The 21,914-nt window shown below is 39.4% G+C and overlaps 1 protein-coding gene and 1 non-coding gene across 2 annotated transcripts in view; one reads left to right on the forward strand and one right to left on the reverse strand.

The window, feature by feature from the left end:
* The window catches only part of LOC124161274 (E3 ubiquitin-protein ligase MARCHF8-like), a 125,682-nt gene that overhangs the window by 66,714 nt on the left and 37,054 nt on the right, over positions 1 to 21,914 (reverse strand). The gene's annotated exons all lie outside the window — the stretch shown is intronic.
* Trnat-agu lies at positions 20,020 to 20,093 on the forward strand. The gene has a single exon. It is a non-coding gene; the product is annotated as a tRNA-Thr (tRNA).

A 21,914-nucleotide genomic window follows, 5' to 3' on the forward strand; every position in this document is an offset into this window, starting at 1 on the left:
GACGCTTTTTTACGTTGCAGTGTTTAATTGCACGCAGAAAATAGGGTAAACGCTAGAATTCAATAATTAGTAAACAGTATAAATGGTTTAGGCAAATTCATAATTCATTTCTTTCAAAAACATTTGAGCGACAAATTTCATCAAGCTTTAAAATCTTTGGTTCTTCAAAAAGTAACGTCCTAAGAAATCTAAAATTGAGCCTGAATTTATTGCTAAATTAATGGCGATGAAGACATTTACACTTAGCTAGGAAATGAATACGGAACCGGGGATTTTAAAAAATAACATACGCTATTTAATACGTATAACATAAAAAAGTTTGGTTAAGGTGCGTTTGGTGGGGACATGGAGCAGGTAGTCCGAAGATGGGCGTGGTACACCCTCCGTAGGGTCCTTAATCCTCAACCCTCTCCTCGACGCGTTCGCCCTCGCTGGCCCGTTTCTTGGACCCTCCCAGCGGGGGGCCTCCCTCCCGAAAAGTGACCGCTATGACTGCAATTTGGAAATCAATCAATCAATCCAATAATAAAAAATGACTGTTTGCATAGTACTCCTGTCAATCATGCGATCAAGTACGTCTTTGAAGCGTGATTCTGCGATGAAAAATAACGATTTTGTTAACTTTGCTAAACACGTGGCTGTGGACCACCGGAAAATGGCAACAGCGCTTTGGAATGGGCAAAGTAGCGGGCTGTTTGAATGAGTTCCGAGCATGATTTTGCCATCTGGTACCGCTCATTTGCACGCCAAGGCTTCAGTTAATTTACCTTCAGTTCCACATAGTCTCCGATTAGATAACCTGCGTCGAGATAAAGAGTCAATTATTCCCTAAGTCGCATATTGAAGGGTTAGAGCAGTCGAACAACTTCAAAAAGTCGAAAAATACCCGAAAGGTGGATAGGTTGTGTGAATTTTAGACGGTGACTGCGAGTCCCTTTACGTATTATATTATTATGCAGAATACACCTACCAGGGGTAACAACAACCTTGACCTCTTGGCAGCGAGTGCGAAATTAGAACTGAGACTGTTATTATTGACCACAAGGCACATATTTCATACCTCATGGTTCATCTACATCTACATAATACCCCGCAAGCTGCCTAAAAGGCGTGTGGAATGGGGTGTCAGGATACCAGCCGTCTACGTATAAAAAATGAAGTGCTCTACAAAGTTGTGACTAGCATTTATTTAAGTCTTTTATGGTCCGGGGGAAAAACGAATTCCTATATCTATCCGTTCGGCAAAATATCTCTTTTAATTTATCGCTTCTATCGGGCCTGGAAACATAGTTTGTCTTTGATATTTTGTTCTACGTGTCGCCCTTAAAGACATCTATTCTCAATTGTTCAAGCAATCTAAGCTTAGTGCGCAGCGCATGAGTCTCCAGCGGCTCCCAGCCTAATTCGCTTAACATCTGCGAAACGCTGTCTGTACGTCCGTAGCAGTTTTTGACGAAATGCGCAGCCTTCCTTTGTATTTTATTCACTTCGCGGATTAAGTCTCTCGGTACCGGATCCCATACACTCGCTGCATATTCAATATTCGGACGTACCATTGCGAAATAGCGCCTTTCTTTCACTTGCTCATCCGAAAATATTCCCACAATACGCTTGACGAATCCTAATGTCTTCCGGGCCATGCCTCAGATATTCCTTAAACGTGTTCCCCACGAGAGGTTCAAGGTTATGGTAACTCGCAGGTACTTCAATTCGTCTGTTGTCTCTAGGTTAATACCATGCACAGTATAAAAATGGTTATAGTTGGTCAAATTCCGCAAGAAATGTACCGACATGCATTTGTTCAGATTAAGTTAAAATCTAGAAAAAATGCGTCAACTTGTCTTTTCGATTCACCAGATTTTAGAATATCGTTATGAAATAGCGCGAGCTGTGTTTCGCATGATCTACCTTTTCTGAATCCGTGCTGACAGTCATGGAGGAAGTTACGTCTGTCCGAGAAAGTCATGATATTGCTAACGACGATATGCTCAAGTATCTTGCCTATGATCGATGTTATTGAAATTGGACGGTAGTTGCCTGGGTCATGTCTGTTTCCCTTTTTAAATATGGGTGTAACGCTTGCAATGTTCCAGTCTAGCGATAACTTTCCTTCTGATAGTGACTTCTTGATATTATCTCTTAGTAAGGAGTGATTTGTGGATCTAACTCCTTAGTTATTGAGCGTTGTGGAGCGTAATTTTCTTTAGCTTCAAGTTCCTTCAATTTATTACATGACATAATGGACTTTCTGTACATGTTGTATAAATTTCTCTGCTTCCTAAGTTCCCTTCTGAAATCGTTGTTGAATTTATTATTTAATCATCATCATCATCACTGGTCAACAATCCTAGGATTGGTTTGACGCAGCTCTCCACTCAGTTCTCCTATCAACTAATCTTTTCACTCCTACGTATTTCTTCTCTTTCACATCTCTCTTTACTTGTTCCATATATTTTGTTCGAGGTCTTCCTTTTCCATTCTTGCCTTCCACCTGTCCTTCGACGATTGTCTTCATCAGGCCATCATGTCTCAAGATGTGGCCTATAAGGTTGTTCCGTCTTCTTATTAAGGTTTTCATGAGGCTTCTCTTCTCTCCTACCCTTCTTAGGACTTCCTCGTTACTAACTCGGTCGATCCATTTGATTTTCATCATTCTTCTGTAGCACCACATTTCAAAGGCCTCTATCATTGCTTTCTCCGCTGCGGTCATTGTCCATGCCTCACTTCCGTATAGGAGCATACTCCAGATGTAGGTTCTTATAAATTGTTTCTTTACATCCATATTTAAGTTTCCCGCTGTAAGCAGGTCTCTCTTTTGGTGGAATGCTCTCTTCGCCTGGGCTATTCTGCTGATAATTTCTTTCTTGCTTCTCCCGTCACTAGTTATCTTGCTTCCCAAATAACAGAATTCATCCACTTCTATCAGTTTTTGCCTCCCTATTTTAATGTTGGACTTGACTTCTTCTCTTCTGCTGCATACTAAGACCTTGGTTTTCTTCGTGCTTATTTTCAGTTGATATCTACTCATTACCCTACCCATATTAAGCAGAATATTTTTCAAATCCTTCTCTGTTTCTGCTATAACGGCTATGTCATCGGCAAATCTTAGCATGCTTATTTTTTCTCCATGGATATTCACTCCCCATGCCTTTTCTTTGATTTCTTTAATGGCTTTTTCAATGTAAACGTTGAAAATTACGGGTGACAATGTACAGCCTTGTCGCACTCCTTTCTTAATTCTTGCTTCTTCACAGCTGGGCCCTGATTTTATCACGGCTACTTGGTTTTTGTATAAACTGTGGATGATTCTTCTGTCATTATAAAGAACCCCAATTTCCTTTAGGATTCCAAGCATTGTGCTCCAATCCACGTTATCAAATGCTTTCTCTAAGTCCGCAAACGCAACGAATGTTGGCTTGTTCTTTTCCATTCTCTTTTCTATGAGCAGTCTTAGGGCCAATATTGCTTCCCTTGTGCCTTTGTTTTTTCTGAATCCAAATTGGTCCTCGTCCAAGTACTCTTCTGCTTTTCGTTCTATTCTTCTATAGATGATCCTTGTCAGTATCTTTGATGCATGTGTGGTAAGGCTTATGGTCCTAAAATCTTCGCACTTCTCCGCTCGTTTCTTCTTAGGAATAGGGATTATAATGTTCCTCTCGAAATCCTTTGGTATCTCACCTGTCGTATAAATTTCACTAATGATTTTATATAGCTGGTTCAACGTCTTCTCTCCTGAATTTTTGATTAGTTCTGCAGGAATGTCATCAATGCCAGACGCTTTATTTATCCTGAGGTATCTTACAGCCGCATCAAATTCCGATCTTAAAATTGGGGCTCCCATGTCATCGGCATCCACTTCCCTCTCGTTTTCGATAGCATTCGTTCTGAGGCGACTTCCTTTGTACAAATCTTCCAGATATTCCTTCCATCTCTTCCCTTTTTCTTCGTTTTCAATCAATAGTTCTCCGTTTTTATCCCTAAGGGTATTACATCTTACGCCCCTTTCCTTAAAGTGGTTCCTCACTATCCTATAAGCGGCCTCTACTTTTCCATGTTTAAGATTGTTTTGCACGTCTTCGCAAATGCTTTTCATCCACGTTTCTCTAGCCTTCCGCGCTTTACGACACATTACGTTCCTTATCCTCTTGTAACGATTCTGTCCTTCCTCTGTTTTCGCAACCTTGTATTTTCTTCTTTCTTCAATGAGATCTAATACTTCCTGCGTGATCCATGGTTTTTTCATAACGACTCTTCTTTTACCTAGAACTTCCTCAGCTGCCGCCTGCAGACCACTTCTAATGGTTTTCCAACTCTCTTCCATTGGTTTGTTGGTCGGATCCTCCCCTATTTTATTTTCTACAGCCTCTTTAAAAGCCAGTTGATGCTGAACCTCCCTCAATTTTTCAACCTGCCATATGTTTTTCACGGCTTTCTTCAACTTTTTAAATTTAAGGTGGCATTTCATCATAACTAGGTTATGGTCACTATCGATATCTGCCCCTGGATAGCTTTTGCAGTCCTTCACCTGGTTCCTGAATCTTTGTTTCACTAGAATGTAGTCGATTTGGAATCTTCTAAGGTCTCCTGGCATCTTCCACGTGTATCTTCTTCGCAGGGGATTTTTGAATAAAGTGTTGGCAACCACTAGCCTGTGCTCCGTGCAGAATTCAAGTAGCCTTTCTCCTCTTTCATTTCGGTTACCCAACCCATATTTCCCAGTTATTATTCCGTCTTGACCTTCGCCGACGACGGCGTTCCAGTCACCTAAAATAATAAGATTTTCTTCCCCTCTTACCTGCTTGATAACTTCCGCTATATCTTGGTAGACATCTTCTACTTCTTCGTCTTCATAATCTGACATAGGCATGTAAACCTGTACCACTACAGTAGCTACGGGTTTAGTATCTATCTTCACCATTACTATCCTTTCATTAAACTGGAGGTAGCTTTTAACACGCATCCCGGCGCTCTTTCTGAGCATTATGCCTACTCCAGCATTACCATTTTGCGATCCCGTGTGTATCATTCTGTAGCTTCCACTCCAAAAGTCTCCTTCCTGGGGCCACTTCATTTCGCTGATGCCTAATACATCGAGGTTCATTCTTCGCATCTCCACCTTCAAGTTCTCTAGCTTACCGCAGGTACGAAGTGATCTGACGTTCCATGTTCCTATCCGTAACATTCTATCTCGTTTGACCGATGTTTGATTTGATGAGGCCCTTTATATATTCTCCCCAGAGAAAGGAATGGAATGGAAGAGAAAGGAAAGGAATTATTTAATAATAAATGTATTTTTGATATTGAATTTCAGTGTACAATTAAAAATATGAATAGTTTCTTTTGCTCTCCTGAAAGGTTGCAATTTTTGAGATAATTGTTTTTAGAACCTAGCCATCGCTCTACATAAGCAACAATGCAAGTCATCTAATCATTTTGTGAGTTTTAACACTGCCGTTATAGTCTCTATTTGATCGTGGAAAAGAAGATATTCTGAATCAGACTGGTCTACAGCCTATCTCACTTAATTTATTTATATAATCTGATTTCCTGTAGTATATTGGCGCTCTTAATATATGGCTAACTTCGTCGGAAAATACACTGCTCTTTAATTTATCATATATTATTATAGTATTCTACCGATTAAGGTAGGTTTCCATGGAGTACTAAAGAAGTGATTTGGAAGCCTTACTTTCCGTCGAGCGCTACCTTCTTCAATTCACGGTATGGCTTACTCCCGTTTAATCTATCTAAAAATCCTTTTCTTTTCCTTCCCCCCTCGTTTCCCTAGCATTCTACCCTCTAACACCATTTTCAACATCCCCGCTAAGTATTCGCTCCATCCATACATTCTGACTCCTCCGTACCTCATCTAAAAGCTGTCTCTCCTCGCCAACCATATCCAGCACTTCGTTGTTCCTTTTACTCTCCGTCCCTCTTACCTTCTCCATTCTTTTCCATATCCACATCGTATGTGAAGTATGCAACAGTCACCCAAGACTATCGTAATGATTTTTTACGTAACTGGTAGCTCCTCTTTGCACGCGTTCTAACTCTGTTTTTTAAGCCTATTTCACGAGGATCCCAGACTGCGGGTTGTGGCTCATGTCGGCGTCAATGATGCCACCTTCCGTGGATCTGAGGAAATTCTAGATTCCCTCCGGGATCTGAATGCCGAAGTGAAGCGGGTGGGTGGGACCATTGGGGTCGGCATAGAGCTTTCGATTTGTAGTCTTGTCCCGAGGATCGATCGTGGTTCTCTGGTTTGGAGCCGAGTGGAAGGCATAAACCAGAGGCTGCGTCGTTTCTGCACGGACATCGGAGCCTCCTTCGTGGACCTTAGGCCGGCAATCCGATCGTGTCGGATCCCTCTGAACCGTTCGGGAGTCCATTACACGGCCGAGTCGGCTAGTCGTGTAGCGAGTAGCATATTTGAGCACTGTAGGTCTTTTTTAGAGTAGAGAGTAGGGCAGAGTGTAGATATATTAGTGGGTTGAAAAATAAAGGGGTAAGTTCAAAACTTTTCACAGACAAAAATTCTTCCAGAAATGAGAATAGAGAAGTAGAAAGAAAAATCAGCGTTTCAGGTATTACATTTAAGCATGAGAAGCGTCAGTCGAGCAATACGTCCAAAGGCAGTCAAGGCTCAAGTCATTTTGATAGTGAGGCAATAAGACATGCATTTCCGTTTATCAGCGGTATAGAGCCTGTGAATAGTCTATTCGACAAAAGTAAATCAGAATTATTCCCGAATCGCAATAATACTACTTCCGAAGTTTTAATCGTGGCTGTGGTTAATTGCCGTAGTTTAAGAAATAAGATTCCCGAATTCCACCATTTAATTCATAGTACGAAGTGTAACGTCATTTTTGGAACAGAAAGTTGGCTAACAGATGATGATTCAGACAATGAGATCTTCCCAAAATCGTTCACTGTTTATCGGAAAGATAGAATTAATCGAGTTGGGGGCGGAGTTTTTATAGCTGTAAAGAATTCTATCGTCAGCCAAGCGATAACGGTAACTGAGACCAGCGTCGAATCTGTGTGGTGTTCAATTAAATGTCCAAAATTCAAAACTATTTTATTATGTTCGTATTACAGACCACCTAACTCAGATATAGCGTCAACGTTGGATTTTCAAAATCAAATAAACAGCGTAGCATCCAAGTATCCTGAAAGAAACTTGATTGTGGGTGGAGATTTCAACGTACCTTCTATAGATTGGGAGACTTATAGCTTCATTCCTGGTGGGAGGGATAAAGTGATCTGCGAGGCCTTATTACACACTTTTACATCTAATTCATTGTTTCAAATAGCATCCGCACCAAACAGAGGAGAAAATATTCTTGATTTATTAGCGACAAATATACCACATCAGGTAATAAACGTTGGCACTTTCGAAGGAATAAGTGACCATAATGTAGTAACTGCAAAGTTTTCTCTAAATACCGCTGTAAACTTTAAAAAAGAGCGTAAAGTTTTCATATTTAAAAGAGCTGATTTTGATGGGTTTAAGAGTCATCTGAAAAATGCTTTCCCCGAGTTTCAAGAATCAGTATTAAAGTTAAATGTAGAGAATACTTGGAAAGCTTTTCTTTCGCTCGTAACTTCGGGAATAAATAGCTACATCCCTAGTAAAATAGTAAAAGAAGGCAGCGAACCGAGATGGTACGACGCGGAAGTGAGAAAATCATTGAGGCGACAGAGAGCGTGTCATGCTAAAATGAAAAAAGTCAGCACGGATTTATCCGCTAATGAACGCAAGCTAATAATTAAAAAATATAGGATGACTAAAGCCGCCACGAAAGAAGCGTTCAGGAATGTGTTCACGAATTTTAAAAGAAAAACACTAGTAGAGCAGTTACAGGATAACCCAAAAGCATTTTGGTCATATGTAAGGGAAGTTCAAGGTAAACGATCTACCGTATGTTCGCTGAGAAACTACAATGGAGATGTGTTGACAAGCAGTTACGATAAAGCCAATTTATTAAATTCCTACTTTAAGAGCGTGTTCACGGAGCCTTCCGAAAACTCACCCGAGACCGATGGCAATCCCTGTATACATAAGATGCCACCTATTGACATTAGTACGCTCGGAATAGAAAATATATTGAAATCGCTTAGTCCAAATAAATCACCTGGTCCAGACGAAATCCCTTCTCGCGTATATAAAGAACTAGCCTCAGAAATTGCCCATTACTTGCAGTTAATATTCAGTAAATCCATCAAGCAACACGAAGTACCTAATGACTGGAAAATCGCTAATGTAACGCCTATATTTAAGAGTGGAGACAAGGAACAGCCATCTAATTACAGGCCGATATCTTTAACGTCCATCTCTTGCAAAGTCCTTGAACACATCGTAGTCAGCTCGGTAATGAAACACCTAGACGCACAAAACTTATTAATGGGAACTCAACATGGATTCAGGAAAAGCAGATCGTGCGAAACTCAGTTAGCGCTTTTCGCCCACGATATTTTAGTCTCCGGGGAAGACAACATTCCAGTAGACGCGATTTTTCTTGATTTCAAAAAGGCATTTGATAAAGTATCCCACGGAAAGTTAATGATAAAACTGAAATCTTATGGTCTAGACGAAGATGTCATTTCCTGGATTAGAGAATTTTTGAGCGACCGCGTCCAAAGAGTAGTATTAGACGGTGCAGTCTCCAATGAGGTTAGAGTCACTTCTGGCGTTCCTCAGGGTAGTGTCATTGGCCCACTCCTATTCCTTCTTTATATAAACGACATTGGGGAAGTAGTGCAGAGTAAGTTACGATTATTTGCAGACGACGCTGTAGTTTACAGAGAAATCCGTTCCAGCAAAGATATAGATGAACTAACGAATGACCTTGCTGCTATCCAAGCTTGGTGCGATGCTTGGCAGTTAGAATTAAATTTGGAAAAATGCGTCGTAATGAATTTCTGGAAGAAGAATAACTCCCTACAGCGTAACTATATCATTCGGGGCACCCAGTTAAAGGCAATTGAATCCGTGAAATATCTAGGGGTTAGACTCAATAATGATCTATCGTGGAATAAACATATTCGAGAAATAACCGGTCAAGCTAATCGTAAAATGGGTTTTGTTAAAAGAATATTAGGAAAGTGCGACGACAAAGTGAGAGAAATTAGCTACTTTTCCCTCGTTAGACCACATTTGGAATACGCTGCCAGTGTTTGGGACCCTCATGAAAAAGGCATAATAACAGAGTTAGAACGCGTGCAAAGGAGAGCTGCCAGGTATGTGAAAGGTCGTTACGATAGTCTTGTTGGTGTAACTGACCTCTTAGATAAACTCGGATGGGAATCTCTGTCGGACCGTAGATTGAAAAATAGACTAAACCTTTTAGATAAATTCAAGAGCAGTGTCTTTTCTGACGAAGTTAACCATATCTTGCGGACGCCAACGTACTACGGAAGATCAGATCATATAAATAAAATAAGAGAGATAGATTGCAGAACAGACAGATTCCGAATGTCATTTTTTCCTCGATCAATAAGAGATTATAACGGCAGCAATACACCTCGTAAATAGATTGCATGACTTGTAGTGTAGCCTACTAACCTATGTAAAACTTAAAGCATGTTTTTGAATTTCTATTCTATTTCTAACAGCATATAGTAGTATAGTTTGTTATTATACGGGACGTTTTTTGGACGGTGTGGTGTGCATGTGGGAGTCCAAATGCATGCTGCATGCTGGTGATTGATCACCCCCTGCCAAACACCCTAGAGGTGGCTCGCAGGGTATTATGTAGATGTAGATGAACACTGGCAGCGTATTCTAAATGGAGTCTAATGAGGGAGAAGTAGCTAATTTCTCTCGCAAAAATGAAAAAGACACGTGTAGATCTTTCTTGTGTGAAAATAAAATAAATGCGGGACAGTTATTAAAATCGAAAAATGATACAAAGGAAACTCTTCTGGGGGCATCGAATGAATTCAAACGAAAAATAATGGGCAAATATGGCCATTATTTTAGCCCTAAGGCTTTCTGATTATTCGTAAGATTATTCGTAAATAGCGTTGTAATAATAACGCTATAGCAAATAATTGATGAAAACCACCTGCCAAACACCCTAGAGGTGGTTAGGCTGCGTGAGTTTTAGACGGTGATTGCGAGGCCCTTTATATATTCTCCCCAGAGAAAGGAAATAAATTTTTTTAAGAATACGTTAACTATGGCACTGACAAGTATTCTTTGAATTTGTCACACATAAATGCTCACATCTACTACTCAGTCATCTTTCAGCCATTGCAGCAAAGTTCTTTGTAGATATGGACTCTAAAGCGCTAAAAAATGCACCCCATTAATGACCATCCAAAATGTCGTGCAATTTGCATTATACAGGAAGGGTTGCAGGAATGAAGGCGATGTCGGAAATTCCGATCTGGAGTCTCAGCCTAATGAAAGTCGGTCAAGACTAGCTTGGGTTTCGAGCAGGTAGCAAAAAATTAGCTAGTCTAAAGGATAACTCCAAAACAAACATAATTTTTCCATGGGCATATGAGACAGCAATTCATACAATGAACTTAATCCGTCTTTGCCGAAATTCTGAGCATTAATCGGAACAGTACAATAGTATCAATAGTGTACATTGATACTAACCAATGTTGCCCGGATCTTGGTAAGATTTCGATCGAATAAACATCTAGCTGGAGGAATCGAGCTGGAGGTGGAGTATTTATAGCTGTAAAGAATTCAATCGTCAGCCAAGCAGTAACCGTAACAGAGACCAGGGTTGAATCTTGAATCGTTGAGTTAATAAATGAACAATATAGTTGTCCCAAGCCGCCACGAAGGAAGCGCTCAGGAATGCATTCACGAATTTTAAAAGAAAAACACTAGTAGAGCAGTTACGGAATAACCCAAGAGCATCATGGTCTTAGTCCGGGAAGTTGAAGGTAAAACGATCGATTTTTTCCACGATCAATAAGAAATTATAACGGTAGCGATAGACGCATAAGTAGATTAAATGACTTTTAGTGTAACCTACTAACCTATGTAAAACTTAATGCGTGCTGCATGCTGGTGATATATCACCCCTGCCAAACAGCTTAGAGGTGTATGGCAGGTTATTATGTAGATGTAGATGAACACACCGTATTCAGCTTATTAATTAAACACCTAGACGCGCAAAACTTTAATGAGAGGTCAACATGGATTCAGGAAGCGCAGATCATGTGAAACCTCAATAATCATCTATCGTGGAATAAAATATATTCGGGAAATAAATGGTATTAAGTAAATTAGGTTTTGTAAAAAAAATACTAGAAAAGGGCGACGACAAAGTGAGATACGACGGCCATTCAATAAGTTTTTATAAAAGGTAATAAAACCAAATTATACTGGGTCAATTGTTTTACATTGTTCATTATAGTCTTCTTTTATCAATATAAATTTGTCAAGCATTTTTTCAAGCATTTTGAGCCGTATTGCAAATTTAGAAATATGCATTAATGTTTAAGTAAGTTATAAGCTACAATATAACTCATGTAATCTATTTGTGACTTCTAATGCTGTCTGTACCATCTCTTATAAATTGTGGAAAAAATTCTGAATCTGTCTGTTCCACAGTCTATCTCTCATATATTATTTTTATGATTCGATCTACGTAGTATGCTGGCGTTGGTAAGATGTGTCTACCTTCGCCAGAAAATACATGTCTCTTGAATTTATCAATTAGGCTAAGTTTATTTTTCAGTCTGCGGTCTTATAGAGATTTCCATTCGAGTTTATCGATGAGGTATTAACACTAACAAGATTAACAAGAAGTAAAGAATTTTACCGTAAATTGACTCTTTATCTCGACGCAGGTTATCTAATCGGAGACTATGTGGAACTGAAGGTAAATTAACTGAAGCCTTGGCGTGCAAATGAGCGGTACCAGATGGCAAAATCATGCTCGGAACTCATTCAAACAGCCCGCTACTTTGCCCATTCCAAAGCGCTGTTGCCATTTTCCGGTGGTCCACAGCCACGTGTTTAGCAAAGTTAACAAAATCGTTATTTTTCATCGCAGAATCACGCTTCAAAGACGTACTTGATCGCACGATTGACAGGAGTACTATGCAAACAGTCATTTTTTGATTATTGGATTGATTGATTGATTTCCAAATTGCAGTCATAGCGGTCACTTTTCGGGAGGGAGGCCCCCCGCTGGGAGGGTCCAAGAAACGGGCCAGCGAGGGCGAACGCGTCGAGGAGAGGGTTGAGGATTAAGGACCCTACGGAGAGTGTACCACGCCCATCTTCGGACTACCTGCTCCATGTCCCCACCAAACGCACCTTAACCAAAAGTTTTTCACTACTTTTCCTAGGATATTTGAATGTCTCGGGAAAAATCTGGAATTTGAAAGTTAGGAATGCATTGAAATTTTTTCCTCAACTGCATAGGCACAAAAATAAAGTGAACATCGCTCAATACCCAAAAACTACAATGGTCTTACCAGGGTGACCTAAGGGTGACGCAAGAGCATGGAAAAACTTGAATATCTTTTTAATTTTTTTGTTTTATACGTCATTTAAATTTGCGAAATAATTTAGCTCGGCTAAGGATCCACTATGAGCGAATAAATAGCCAATTTCGCGAGACCTCATGTCATCAAAATTTTCTGATTAGCAGTCCGAACCGGAACTTTCTATGAATATTTTTTTCTCTTAATGCCATTATAAAATAAAATAAAAGTGCTTGATACGCAGAAAGCCGGGTCGTACTATTTAAAATAAAGTGTGGAATAGAACAAAGTAATTTAATTTTATTTTATGATGAAGCAGTTCCACAAAGTAACGCCGGAGACCGTGTCTTATCTCAATGCCATTATTTGCATTTCCTGCCGCTGAAATTCGACTTTATAAATACGTTGACATGTTTTCTTGCTAGGAAAACGTTTCTTAAAAAAAAGAACACGCTCATGATCCAGAGCTCACTAATGAAGTTTTCCACAACATAGCTCTTCTGAATGCATCACGCAAATACATGCCTATACTTACAAACGCCTGTAAATGAGCAAGTCCTGTGCCCGCTTTATCATCAGATCGTATATAGCACCCTGCTTTCTTGATCGATTAAATAGAGAGCTCTAATCTCTCCTTCATAAGAATGAAAAAAGATATATTTAGGATGACCGTATTTCTCGGGATGGAAAACCTTGGTGGAAAGTCAGGGACACGCGGATATCTTTCCTAACTGAAGGGCTACAAAAATAAATCATTATTTTTCAACTATTCTTAAGAACAGTCTACCTGTTTTAACGATAGCGTACCTTCTTCAAGGGGATAATATTCCCATGTAGAGACTGTACCCATGAAAATGACAACCTAGCGTTGAAGCCGGTTTGGTGTTATTCGTTAAGAGATTATTACGAAAGGTCTCATTACCCCATTCGTGAATAATACACAAAGTATAGCTTACAAAAGTTGAAATCATATCAATTCAACTGGTTAAACTATCAGTTGCTCACAGGGGCGGATTCAGGATTTTTCTGGGGGAAGGCACAAGGGTCTGACAGGTCTTCTCATATTTGATATTTAAAAAAATACAACAATTACTGTAAAAATTATTCTCTGTGTTTTGATATGAAAGTTGTTGATGTTAAATTAAATTTATGAGGCTCCGGAATACACAAAACAAAAAGACGTAATGATGAACCCTATTAAAAATCTGGTCTATTTTTTAAGCGTCTGGGGGGGGGGGACTTGCCCCCGTGCCCCCGCCCCTAAATCCGCCTGTGGTTGTTTATGAATCAATATGTTCGTAGATTCTTGGGATAGGTGAATCTTTCTACATGGCAGCTAACGAGCAGCTCACATTCGTATTTGGACAAGTAACACAGCCAGACCTAAAATTGAAGTCTGGGTGAAATCTTAACAGTCGCATCCACCCGAATCCAGTCAGCATAATATTCTGGAAACCAGATCTTTCTGGAAAACACTGGCATATCAGATACGGGGCAAGCGAATGCTCCAGATGCTCCAGTGCTGAAAAGAATGTTTACAGCCAATATGACGGGAATAAGTCGACGAGCTCCGCCATTATTTCTAGCGATCCTAAAAAAATATTTCATTTGATAATTTTTTTAGTCACCAAGAGCTATTGCCGTGCCTAGGCTGGTGGAAGGGCTCTAATAGTTAGGTTAGTTCGCCTAGAGAGCTGAAAAATATTTAGGAGATCTGACTGATCCGGTAAATTGAACGATTGCTTTTAGTCTGTTAGAAAAAAAAAGAAGTGTCAAAAATTTATGGAAGAAAAGAGTGTGAAGACTGTATTAGTTGTGTAGGGTTTTCATTAGGACTAGACGCAGATTAAAGAACGAGAGGTTATAGGACGGTATTCCACCAAAATTCCTAGGAAAATAGTAACCGTACATGTTATTCGGAGGAAATTTTTAATAAAACCTATTAATAAGAATTAACTTTGCTGATACCATTTCCTATGATAATATGGAATTCGAGGTTTGACGACGTTCGATTGTTGTAGGGCCAGGACGATGTGTTGGGGGTACGACCTGGGAATCAGGGAGAATGGAACCCCCCATAAGAAAAATGTGAACTTTTTTATCTCTATAAATCAAATTTTTGCTATTTAAACATTTAAATTGCACAATTGATAGGACGTCGGGAAGCTGGTTTGCTAATACATATTAGTGTAGTAGAAAAAATTATCTTTAAAGGTTAATATTTTTCTGCTAAAATTAATTGGTTTTGGGGGGCACGTTCCCCCTGTGCCCCTCCCCACTGGCTTCGCAACTGAGTACAGCTCTTGTGCGCGTCTTTACCTGTATTTCATCCATTTCTTCCGAGATTACCCCACGCACCGCACCCACTGTTTACGCGCCATTGGTTGCCCGTTGTGATATCGGCCTGCCATTGTCGCGTGGGGAATTTTCACCAGCGGCGGCGTCGCCAGGCATATCGAACGCTTGAGTCGGTCACCAGGTCACCGCGGAGGAAAAGCAGGATGCGCACAAGCGGAGGAGACCACGGCATGGGCGAGAGTTGAGGGACATCATGCACGTCAGGAAGGGAGAGTGGTGTGTTTCACAACAAAGGCACACACGCCATTCGGTTTCAACTGGTGCTCGAACGGAATTCAAGAGAGCTTCCTCAGGGGGACGATTTTGATTTGGGGTACAATATATATATTTGGAAGAGGAGTAATTCAGATAGTAGCTGACAGAGGAGGAGACGAGGAGTCGAGAATTTGTTGAATCGAGAGTTATTACGAATAGTGAGAGATGGTTCGGATAGCGAGTTGCCTCAGTGACCTCTAAAGGGTTGGTGTATTACAATTAGTCTTCTCTTGAATACAAGTTTTCTCTTGAATACAAACATCTTAAAGACTTAAGACACGAATTAAAGTATACCGGGACTAGCCACGGTGATAACTTAACTAATTCACCCGCAGTGCACAAATTGTGCGAAAAATCCACAGAGAAAAAAATCATTCGCCTTGACCGGGATTCGATCCCTGATACCTCGATTTCCGGTCGGGTTCGAAGGCGAATGATTTTTTTTCTCTGTGGATTTTTCACACCACTTAAGACACATCATCAAAATCATAATTTACCATTGAAAAACCTTTCTGTTCACCGGAAAACGAACCACGGACCTCTGGATTTTGGACCCTTGCGAAGACCACTGCGATATTCAGGGTCCTTGTTTGCCTTGGCGATGGCGAACCGAGTTTCATAGTGCTAGGTGTACCTCGGAATTTTCCATGGGAATTAAGGAACGCGACAAGTGTAGTGGTCTAACCAGTAGCCTGGAGGGCTAAATATGTATATGTCGTCACATTCCCGGTTCAGAGGAAAGTTTTCCATGATAATTAATTAATATTCCGCCGTTCACACGGCCAATTAAGCATTTATCGCATCATCGAATGTAAGAAATGACAAATTATTATTAAAGTATTCTACTAATTAAGGTGGGTTCACTTCGAGTACTTAAGGAATATTCTGGCAGCCTCCCCTTCTTTCATGGCCTTCCCTCTTCAATTAACAGTTAGGCCTACTCCCTTTCATTCCATTTAAAAATCCTATTCTCTTCCTTCCCCTCCCTCGTTTACCCAACGTTCTACCCTCTAACACTGTTTTCAACATCCCCTCCCCGCTACGCGCTCCATCTATACCTTCTGTCCCCTTCGTATCTCATCTAGAAGCTGCCTCTCCTCACCCACCATCTCCAGCACTTCGTCGTTTCTCCTCCTCTCCGTACATTTCACCCTCTCGATTATTCTACAAACCCGCATCTCGAATACCTCCAATTTCCTTTCGCCCTCCTTCCTTAATTTCCATGTTTCCGCACCGTAAAGTGCAACACTCAAGATCAGACTCTTCTTCATCCTTTTATTCAAACTCCTACAAAACTATCCTCTCATAAGCTCTTTCCTGTTCATGAACGTCTCCTTAGCTAATGCAGTTCTCTTCCGAACAACTGTAATTCAAGAGATGCCTTTTTTTTAGATAGAATGCACGATTGTAGAAAGCCACCGACCAACAACGAATCGGCGTCACTGATCCTCCGCTTATCCTTGGCGATGTGCTGCCCGGTTGCGAGTGGGCTGGAGGGTGACGCCGACAGAGGATACCGGACGCCGATGACTGACGCCTTTCCCGCAAAGAAGGACGATGACGAGGAAAGGTTTTGCAATTCAACAGCCAGCAGATTACCGCCGCCGATAGTGCGGCATTAAATTGAGGAAATGGGAGAGAGGGATTGTAAAAAAAACATCCATTTATAGACCTAATTATTAATGAATTAAGGGACGCCATTTAAAAACTGCCTGAGTCTTAAACCTGATTAGCGTTAACCACTAGATGGCTTATAGCTATTGCAGGAATAGAAGGATCAACAACTTTGCTATTTCCACATGGTAATTTATTGAGACCGACCATGGTTTCGTTACAGAGTAACATTATCAAGGTGTTACTCTGTAACCACTCACCTTGGTAATGTTACTCTGTAACGAAACCATGGTCGGTCTCAATAAATTACCATGTGGAAATAGCAAAGTTGTTGATCCTTCTATTCCTGCGATTATGGATTTCCACCAAGTTACGCCCGCTACTATTAATTATAGCTATTGGCTCCGCAAATAGCAAATCCCAAACATTCAAACCAATATGGATACCATTTCTCAAGAAAATACGGTGGATGGTAGCGGTGCGTAAACCTCTGATCTTCAAATTGGAATGCACAGTGCATACCCCAAAATCACCACCACCACGAAAACTGGCAGAAATGGATACGCACTAGAGGGATTTGAGGCCACGATCTCCTGTTTTCAAGACAGGCGCTATAACAAACTAAACCACGGTGCCTCACATCAATGAAAATCTTTTTCCATGTCTAGACAGAATTAAATCAGAAAGGGGAATTCAAAATAAGAGAACCAATGCAGAAATTTGAATTCAATAATGATATTTATTTAATCGAACATAATTATTGTAACTTCTTAATCTCGATTAAAAATTATTTCGTAATTATTTCAACGAGGATGGGTACCCAAATGGGGTAAAACTAATGCGCCTGCAATTCGCCACTCCTAGCCATGAAGTATAACCATATGTAGTATGGCTAGTCTTGGGCTGCTATTATGGATGGAATAGCATCATGCTATTCTTCATTATTGCAACCGATGTTGCTATAATATAGCGTATTGCAACGCCTATGCTATTTGGTATTACGAACGGTTGCAATTCGTGTTTTTACTACACCGGAAGACGTAATTCTCAGAATAGCATAGGCCCGTTGCTATTTACTATTATGAACGGCGAATTGCAACCGGTAGGCTTGCTATAATATTACGCGGTCTTCGATGCCGAGCAATTCGGTATTGCAACCAGAAAACGTGCGCATTGCGATGTCGAATTGTTTTTCTGAGGTTAAAGTAACCTAATCAAGCATTGAAAAATGGAATAATAGCCAAAAATAAAATGATATCAGCTTTATTTTAATTAAATAATAGTAGCATAAGTGATGAATATTTAACTAGTTAAGTGATTTGGTTAGGAATTAACATTCGAGCTTAATATATGAAGCACAAGCTTGCTTCATCGACAGTACGAAAACAATAACAATTAATGCAAAGAATTACTACCATTAGCCCAAATTTTACGTGTTTTATTCATATTTACAATTCATAATTTTATTTCATCACTTGACTTGCTACTAAAAATATCCTCAATGTAGGCTATCAGGTCGATTCTTGAAAAATTTCAAGCTTGTGTTAACACACTAACTCGCCAAATATATTAATAGTTATAGCTTTCAATGAAAACCATATATTACCATAATAATACCATATACTTTGATCAGCCGTTCATTTCCTCAATTGGACAGTATATACAAATACATGCAACGAGTCGAAATTGTTTTCCCCACTATTCGCTGCCTTCTACAATTAAAACTAAAAATTTACTAAATTATAAACACGGGCAGTCGACTTGAATTACTTGCTTGAAAACAAAGGATTTCTCCGAACACCAATAAAGTTTCCGAACAAATATGATTCACCACAAACGTTTAATGGAATATCCATGCACTACATCATTAATGCAATATATATCATGTGGAATTGAATACAAATTGATTCCTCTATAGACAAGTAAGTTATTCACACAATTAAGTTTCAGTTTATCGGCACAGTTCAGGGTCTATCAAAAATTTCAGTGAGCACATAATAAAATCAGCTGATACGAAAACAATGATAACTGACACAACAGCACTTTCCACACGATTCACTATTGCTAGATTCACTTTTTCACAGCTGTTCCATCCATCCTCAAATTCACCATCACCTCCCTCTGCTTTTTCCAAATATGCAGCTGAAATATCGATACTATTCCATCATAATACATGAAAGCACAGCTGTGACGTTGCCACCTACTTCATTTCCTAAACAGAGAATGAACACTGAAATTAGGGAGTCATATAATATATAGATAACATTAGAAACGAAAGCTTCTAGTTCATACAGTAAAACGATATCGTCACGAGCAATACAATAAAAGTTGATACATATTAATTCTGATATGCAACAAACAGACTTCGAAGCCTAACACATTTACGAAGAAAATCAAACATATTTAGCTTTCAATGATTATTTCGCATAGCATATATCTCACGGTAAAGGACCGATCGGATATAGGTAAATCATTGAATATTTATGTCCGATAAATCATCATTATAACAACGAAATTATGACCTAACCCACCTATCTGAAGCCATTGGGAAATTATCACAACCACAACAAACAGCTGATTTCTTTAATGAGATTTTCAAAGCGTATTATATATTTCCAAGGTTTAATATAATTTTTAAATGTAAATAAAGCAATTATTTATAATTTCAAGTCAATATTCCGTAAAATACAGAAAAATATATAAAATATCTTCTCCCTCATTGGTTACGCAAACTGTTCAGAAAGTTTTTCATACGGGAAGAGGCGGAGCTTCCAAATAGCTCGCGCAAGAAATAGCATGCTGCTATTCCGAACAAAATTATTACTACGCTTCATTCATAATACGGGGTCGTTGCTATAATGACCCGCAGAATAGCGTATGCTATTTTTTGCAACGCTTATCCATAATAGCAGCCTTGGTTTGCTCTGTAATAAAATCTCAAAGGTAATCAGATATTTGAGCATATCTTTGAATACAAAGCACATAGGATTAAAATCCGATTACCAATAAGGGATGCTAGTAAATTGACTGAAAACCCCGATTTTTTTTTCCTTATGGCCTCTTGCGAATCTTCCCCCCCCCCCCCCCTCTGATACTACCTGAATTGCATTCGAATATAGAAGATAAGTAGAAGAATATACAAGAGCAGAAGTTTAGTCATGCCCACATATTGATACCTCGTGGCCAGAACCGGCGAATAGCCATCTCACTAATTCAATCCAACATGGGTACCAATTCTCGAGAAAATTCATTATAATAGATGAGCAACTTCTTTGCAGTTCTCCTTTAGGGCCGCACTCCGTGAATCTGTGTAAAAATACCATCACTTACATGGGCGCCGTGGCTTAGTTGGTTAAAGCGCCTGTCTAGTAAACAGGAGATCGTGAGTTCGAATCTCGCCGGTGCCTACTTGTTTTTTTCTAGCCTCAGGAGGCAGGCGCGCAGGCTAGAGGGGTTTTAGGAGCAATTAATACTGAGTGTTATGGAGTACGGGTGGTGCTCCTCCAGAAAAGTTTTAAGATAAATGATTCAAAATGGTGAGTTCTACGGCTTTTTAAGGGATATTTCATTAATCCTTACACTCTTCTATAATTGATAATTATCCAATTATGTAAAATTGATTAAATTTTAAAATTTCTCTGAGTTCTTGAGGGGTTTTATTACGTTGGCTTTGGAGCGTATGCGGAAGTGTAGCCCAATAATTGCTTATTTTTTCGACTCCTCAAGTTGAATCAACCAAATAAATTTTTCAATAGCTAAATTTTATTGTTATTCTTTGTACGGTACCCTGAGTGCGCTAATCCGGCCTTGGATATGATGCACCCACGAGGAGAATTCAAAAGCTTTTGCGCAGGGCAAGTTTCTTTGAATGTATGACTCAGGGCAACTCTATGGAGTCAGTGTGAGACTGACCTTATGGTACATTTTTCCAATTCACTCAAGGGGAATACGCGAAAAAGAAATTCAAAGCTCATCATTCTTCTTCGCAAAATTTTTCTAACGGTACAAACACACCCTTGCAATAACATGTGGCTTCATGGTATGAGGTGCAAAAGCAGCATATATGGTTTTCAGAAAACGATCCTCGGAATGCTATCTTCGTTCTTTTGAATGTCGTCTTTTAAGAAACTATCAGAAGGAATAGACAGCGAGAAAACTCAAACAAATGTGATTCACGCGAACTATTGAGACATTGCATTTTCAATAAATAAGGTGACATTTCAAAACAACCTTTTCCAGTTATTTTTACTAGTTGGCCAAGAGGAAAGGAAATCCAAGTCGCACAAGAAACACGGTAAATATGTGCAAAAGCGCTCAATTTGGCTACGCGTAAACCAAAAGCGGAGTCCAATAGTGATACCAAAAATTCAGAGATATTGTGGGAAGTAGAAAAAGGTAGCACATTGAATAAATTTAATTATAATACTGATACTTCTCCGTCTTCGTAAATTCAATAAATAAAAATTTTCCAATCGTAATTAACAACATGAAAAGGCTAGCCAATTACACCCATCACAAGATCTCGGATTCCGCCATTTTTATCTTGGTTTCAGAAGCCGAAAATGGTTATAATTTGACTTTAAACTAAGGTAGAAATAATCCGAAAAAAGAACAGTAATTATCACTGCTAAAGAATTAAAAGGCATCCTCACGCTACAACCAAAGAATATTAGGATTTACTATCTATATTTTTATGCATAATATTTAAGCCAAAAATTTGGCATGCATGCAACCACATTATTTTTTTAGATAATGGTATACTCAGTAAAAATATCTTTTTATGGTCGATATTATTTAATTGGCCATACTGAAAGCAGTATAAACCACAAGGTTGCTTAACGAAATCGAAGGATTTTATTTATAAGAGCCGAAATTTTTGACGACATGAATGAAAAGATAAATGCACATGATAAATGATGAATGCACACTGTGTGAATTGCACGGTCACGATGGAAACTTCGTTCACGGGACATATCTATGATATAATTTCCGCGCAAGTTAAATCCGTACCATTACGAGAATCTCATAGAGGTTGGAATGCACTGTGAATAAGGTTAGAGGAACTGGTTTCTTATAAAGTAGAGCAAGGGAAAATGAAAAATTACCTTCCAACAACTTTCAATTTTTTTTTAGACGAGAAATGGTACAAAATGGTACTAGAAATGCAATAATCGCGAAGACTCAGGTAAGATGAATGAGATTTCTAGAACGTCAAGAATTTTAATCAA

Source organism: Ischnura elegans, chromosome 6 (genome assembly GCF_921293095.1).
Source record: "Ischnura elegans chromosome 6, ioIscEleg1.1, whole genome shotgun sequence".
Lineage (NCBI taxonomy): Eukaryota > Metazoa > Arthropoda > Insecta > Odonata > Coenagrionidae > Ischnura > Ischnura elegans.